Source organism: Martes martes, assembly GCF_963455335.1.
Source record: "Martes martes genome assembly, chromosome: 8".
NCBI classification, from domain to species: domain Eukaryota; kingdom Metazoa; phylum Chordata; class Mammalia; order Carnivora; family Mustelidae; genus Martes; species Martes martes.
In genome coordinates, this window is record NC_137895.1 from 7,225,315 (window position 1) to 7,232,128 (window position 6,814).

A 6,814-nucleotide genomic window follows, 5' to 3' on the forward strand; every position below is an offset into this window, starting at 1 on the left:
GTGACCACAGAGGCAGCAAGCCAACCAATACTTGAACCAACCACCAGAAGCTAGAAAGAAGCAAGAACTGATTGTCCTCAAGGCCTTTGGAGGGCCTTCTGATATCTTGATTTCACACTTCTGGCCTCCAGAAGTTGTTTTAGGCCATCAGGTTTGTGGTAACTCATTATAATAGCCGTAGAAAACTAATATGCCCCCCAAATTTAGCAGCTTAAAATAAGAAGCCTGGATGACCTCATAGTTTGGGTGCACCAGCAATCCAGGAACAGCTTAGCTAAGTGACCCTGGTCTCTCACAAGGTTGTAGTCATCTCTAAGGCTGAACGATCTGCTTCTAAACTCATTCGCATGCTTGGTGGCAGGATTCAGCTCCTCGAAGGCTAAGTGAGGACCTCCCTTTCTTGAAAACTGTTTTCCAGTGTTCTCCTCGGTGCTTTGCCATATGTGCCTTTCCATAGGAAGTTCACAACATGGAGGGTGAGTTCCCTTAGGGAGCAAACAAGGGAACAAGAGAAATGCCCAAGATGGAGATACAGACTTTACAACCTTTTCTCAGAAATGACATTTCATCATGTCTGCTGTATCCTAGCTGTCAGAAGTGACCCACTAGATCCAATCCACACTCAAGGAGAGAATATACAAGGGCAAGGATACTGGGAGGTAGGGAGCATTGGGAGCTTTCTTAAAAAGCCTGCCTATCACAGTGTAAATGCTGTAGTAGAGGTAGGCATGAATTGCTATAAGAAACACCATATGGGGCACCTGGGTGGCTCAGCGGGTTAAAGCCTCTGCCTTCGGCTCAGGTCATGATCCCAGGGTCCTGGGATTGAGCCCCGCATCGGGCTCTCTGCTCGGCGGGAGGCATGCTTCCTCCTCTCTCTCTGCCTGCCTCTCTACCTACTTGTGATCTCTCTCTGTCAAATAAATAAAAAAATCTTAAAAAAAAAAAAAGAAACACCATACAGGTAGCAATGTGTAGCAAGAAAACCATCCACACAGTAACTGGGTAATAAGATTATGGATTATTTTTCCTTTTCTGAATTTTTTAAACCTCCTTCAATGAGCATGTATGGGTTTTACAATGAATAGGAAAACTAAATGAAAGGTAGGAAAAGAAGGAAGAAAAAAAGGAGGGAGGGAGGATAAAGAAGAGGGAGGGAGAAAACCTGGATTAAATTCCTAACTCCAGCATTCATGGATATAGGATATAGGATCTACTTCCACATGTTGAAGCTGCCTATAGAAGTATCATAAGACGTGTCTTTTGACTCAGAAGCTTCAGGCTTGATTAAAACAAATAATCACCAGGATGTCCCATTGGTGAGACAAGCAAGACAATAAGTAATTATGATTGACAGTGCTTGAGAAGTGGAGGGGGGATGGCTTTTCCATGAAGTATGTTCATGGACAGCAGAGTTCCAGCTGGGGGAATGCGCCATAATCAGTTTCCTTCCTTGTGACCAAAAGACTTGCATATCAGTGTCCAGTGCAGAGCAGCCCCCCTCCCACAAACAGTTTGAGCATCCCACCTCAATCAGAATTAGCCTGGACCAGGGCAGGACAGAGCCATGATAGAAACCTCAGTATACCCTATTGGGAGGAGCTAGGGAAAGGAATGTGTTTAGGAGATGATGACATTGGGTTGACCCACATTCCCAAAACCTTCAATACCACAGAGTAGACTGGCTTCTACCCCACCTACAAAGTATTCCAATCTCCAAAAGCGGATACTCAGAAAACATGTGTCAGAAATAGCAGAACCCCACAGGGCCCAAATAACCAATTTTATTAGAAGCTTTGAGGGTGAGCAGACAACTCATGCCTTCTCTTATGTGTTCTGAGGACCCTGGGCCTGCACCCTACTTTCTAAAGCCATGCTGGAGCAGAAAACATCTCAAATGCTTCACTAAACCAAACTTTTGGGGGGCTGATGGATTCTTCAGGGATCCATGTAGGTTCTCAGGTTCCCCCTGACCCTGGAAGCACTTTGTCTTGGGAAGAACAGCCTCGGCACAGGAATGACTTGGTGACTGAAGGTCTGTCTTCAGAGAAATATAGACCCCAGGGCTATCCTTCCTTGTATGTTGGTCACTCACTTTGGAAAGCAGGGTGGGATCAGGATCCTGCAGAGTCAGGTTGGGGGCTGAGTGCTGAGGCTTGGCCCGGTGTGGGGACCAGGATACCTTGTTTAAAAGGGTCGCGCTCAACCTTGCTGCAGCAGAGTGGAAATTATGTTTGAAGCTGGAGGTATTTGTGAAGCGGAAGGAAGGCTGCTGCCCAGCCCCTCTGCCCTCTGCAGCCTCCAGGCTTTCTCTTCTCCCATGTGTGGGCTGCTGACGTTTAAGTCTGGGGGGCTTAGGGGCCTCCTGGGGTATGCGCTCCTTCCTCCAGGCGTCATGGCCTGTCCTGGAATATGAGGTTCTCACTTTGCAGGAAGCCTTCTCTGCCGTCTGGGAGACTCCTGGCCTGGCCACTTTCCTGTCCCTGCTGTTCTCACTGGAAGGCTCTTGGCCACACCAGCTCCTAGACTGTGCCGCGGGCCTGGAGTTCCTGTAAGCGGCAGCAGCCTTGGCTCTAGGAGCCTTTTCTGGGATGTCCCGTGGTTCTCTAGTGCCTCCTGGTGGCCTGACTCTCCCAGGCTTCTCAGAATGGATGGAAATGCGCATGGGCTTGCACCCATACGACCCACATTTCTCTAGAGCCCTGGCCCGTGTAGGAAGTTTTGAGCTTTTTCTTTCTGGGGGCTGAACTCTCCGGGATCTCTCACTTGACTTGAGGCCTGACCTGCAGCCCTGGGCCTCACAGTGCATTCCCTGCTGTCGTTGGAGCTCACAGGCTGTGTATAATCCAGGGAGCCTCATCCCAGCACGGGGTAGTGGGCATGGTCCTAACTTGTTAAAGAGCAAATGGGACTCCAGGATCCGCTTGGGGAGGCCCCACTTCAGGTGTGCAATCTTCCGTCGCATGAGGGACTCCAAGAGGAGCTGTTGGCTCTTTTTGAGGACTGGCCACTTGGGCAGGACAGTGAGGGCAGCGGGAGCACCCACCAGAGCTGCGGCAGCTTGGGAGGTTTGGCGACATGAGACAGAGGGGCGGGCAGAGGGCAGGCCCAGGGGAGCAGCCAGAAGTTCTCCAGAATGTAAGTTCTGGAGCTGCCGCATCCGGCCAGAAGTGCTCCCTGGATCCACCCTTTTGTCCTTTTGTCGGCTTGTCAGGGCTTCAGGTGGGGCCTGCTGGGAGGCTAGCCTGACCCTCACTCTGTGCTTCTTGGCAGAGGCCATGCTCTGGCTGACCATATGCTCTCCCTCCGCACTGGCGTGCAGGGAAAGTTGACTGCAGCTGGGGAGAGGCTTCATCTCAGGACGGGGAGCAGAGGCCACTGCCTGTTGCCGTTCCATGGCCGCATATCCAGGCCCCTCGCCCCCAGAAGAGTCAACTGGGAGACCGTCTTTAGCGGCATCTTTTCCTCTGACCTGCTCCTCGTTTCCTCCTTTTGGAATGTGAGGTCCTCCAGCCTCTTCAGCTCTGCACTCTCTCTGGCTCCCAGCATCTTGGATTTCTGCAGCGTCCTTATCTCCAACCTTGTCCTGGTTCCCCAGCTCTTGTATCTGGATCTTTCCATCGACTTCACTTCTTACCTGTCCCTGGTAATCGCCCCCTGGAGCCTGGGCCTCTGTACCATCATCACCTGTGGTCTCTCTCAGGTTTCTCTTCCCTTGTATTTCAGTGTCTGCACCATTCTCACCTCCCATCTGCTCCTGGTTCATCCACTCTGATGAACAGCTCTTTTCATCAGCTTTGCTTTCTATCAGTCTCTGGGAACCTCCGCTAAGTCCCTGGGTCTTTCCACTACCCTCACTCCTAGCTTCTCTCTGATGTCTCTTCCCCAATGTCTGATTTTCCTCCTCCTTTCCCCTCTTCTCCCAATTGCTCCTCCCTGGTGAGTGACTCTCCCCAGTTCCACTATCTAACTGTTGCTGGTTCTCTCTCTCAGGCCTCTGGGTCTCTACAGCATCCTCACTTCCAGCCTGAATTTTTGTTCCATTCTCACCTCCTGTCTGCTCCTGGTTCTTCCACTCTGGTAAATGGATCTTTCTATCAATAACACCTTTTACCTGGCTCTGGTCGTCTTCTCCATGTTCCCAGGTCTCTGTATCATTTTCAACTACAGCTTCTCTCTGGCTTGTCTTTATTGGAGCTTGAATTCCTGTACCATTCTCATCTCCAACCTGCTTCTCTTTCTTCCATTCTGCTGAATGAGCTTCTCCATCAATTTGATTTGTTAATTCTCCTCTCTTTTCGGTCTCAGATGCCTGGGTGTTTCCACCTATCTTGCCTCTAACCTGTTCCTCTCTCTTCCATTCTGCTGAATGAGTTTCTCCATCAATTTTACTTGTTAATTCTCTCCTCTTTTCAGGCTCAGGTGCCTGGTTGTTTGCACCATCTTTGCCTCTAATGTATTCCTGATTCTTACACTCAGATGTATGAATCTTGCCATTAATTTTACTGCTTGACTGACCCTGGTCTTCTTCCCCAAGTTCCTGGGTCTCTTTACCAACTTCACCTTTAACCCCTCTCAGATTTCTCTTCCCTAGTGCCTGAATGTCTATTCTATTATCATCTCCAAACTCCTCCTCGTTCCTCCTCTCTGGTGGATGGGTGTCTACAAGAGTTTCATGTCTTAATTGTCCCTGGTCCTCTGCCTCAGGAGCCAGGGTATTTGTACCATCTTCTTCTCCATCTTTTCTCTGATCTCTCTTCTCTGTTGCCTGAGTTTCTGCCCTAAGTTCACCTCCACTCTGATTCCCCCAACATGGTATCTTGCATTCTCTGTCTATTTCACTTCCACTCTGGTCCAGATGCCCCCAACATGGTATCTCAAAGTCTTTGTCAATTTTACTTGCTACTAGTCTCTTGTTTCCCCACCAGGGCGCCCGAATCACCACCCAGTCTTCCTCTCTTATCTCCCTGAAGTTCTTCCTTCTAGAGATCTGGGTCTTTCCAGCATCCTCCCCTCTTCTCAGGCCTTGGTTTCTCCACCCCGCTAGAAGTTCGTGTCTTAGTTGTTTCCAGATCTCTTCCTTAGATGCTTGGATCTTGCCAGATTTCTCACTTCCACCCTGATCCTGCTCTTCCCGCCCTGGGGTCTGGGTCCCTATAACATTCTCACGTCTAACACATTCCTGTTTTTCCCACCCCAGGACCTGGGTCTCCACACCTTTCTCTTGTGTTACTTCTCCCAGGTTCTCCCTCCCCAATACCTGGGTTTGCACATCACTCTCACCTCCAACCTGGGCCTTGTCTCTCCTCTCCTGTGCCTGAATTTCTATGCCAGTATCATCTTGAATCTCGTCTTGTTTTCCCCATCCTGGCACCTGGCTTTCCTCACCATCCTCACTTCCACTCTGGTCCTGCTTCTCCAATTCTTGGGCCTTGGTCTCTCCTTCATCCTCTCCTCTGGCCTCTTTCTTGTTCTTCTCAAGTGCCTGGGTGGCTACAGCATCCTCATCTCTACTCTTATCCTGGCTCCCCCATTCTGGTGTCTGAGTCTCTGCATCAGTTTTACATCTTAACTGTTCCTGGTGCTCTACCATATGTGCCTGGATTCCAGGAGGATTCTCACCTTCAGCCTCCCTCTCGTTTCTATTCCCTAGTTCCTGAATTTCGGCTCTGTTCCCAATTCCCATCTGGTCCCGGTTCTTTGACCCTGGTGTCAGGATATCTCCATCGGTTTTACTTATTACTAGTCTTTGACTTCTCCATGCCAGGACCTTAGTCTCTGCACCATCCTCCATCTCAGAATTCACTGGGGGTTGCCTTCCAGTTGCCTGAATCTCCCAAGCATCCTCCCCACTGCTCTCTGTCTGGTTCACCCACCCTAGAGCCTCCCTGCCTAGCATCTGGTTTTCCCTCCCTGGTACCCAGGTCTCTTGTGGGCATCCCCAGGACTTCCAGGTGGACATTCCCACTTGTTGGATGGAAGGATCAGGCAAGAAGTCTCTGGAGCAGAACTGTAGCCTCTGAGATGAAGGGAAATTTGAGAGAGAGGTAGCTAAAGTCATGGGTGTGAGGGGAGATCTCAGGCTGACAACAGGCTCCAGTGACACCAGCTCTTCTTGGGATTGGACCAGCAGCTGCTCCATCCTTTGGTACCAGTCCAGGGCAGGGGATAGTGACTTGCAAATCAGGTGAGTCCACTCATCACCGAGACACCAGGGTACCTGCCATGCTTCCCAAGAACTGTCCTGGGGGAGCATACAGGTGCTTGAAAGGGAGGTGGTGCAAAAGAAGGGCTCAGTAGGTGTGTGGAAATCCCAAGGTGGGCCCTGAAATGGATGTTGCCGAGAGAGCAGGTATTGGGTCCATGATTCCTGGAGGCCCCTCCGGTATTCCTGTCTCTTCTTTTGTACCCATTGTTGGACATGAGCATCCAGGTCGTTGAAATTATTAGGACTGAAGAAGAATTCAGGGGTCATCCTGAAGCAAGTGTCATGTCTCACGGGGGGCACTGTCCACTTCTGCTGCGTCACCTGTAGTTTAGAATGGAGAAGCAAAATCTTTGCTCACACATTGTCTCATGTAATTCTCACAGATCAGAATTACAATGTCCATTATCCAGATGAGGATACTGGGTTCAGAAAGGAGGGAATCACTTCCCTTAGGGCATTCATTTAAGAAAGACAAAGAGTTTACTCCAGACCAGGCACTATTCTAGATCCTGGGGTTACCAGCATGAACAAGACAAAGTCCTTGTTGGGAGTTATCTTCCAGACATGGAAGACACAATAACCAAGTATACAACATGTTAGGTATTG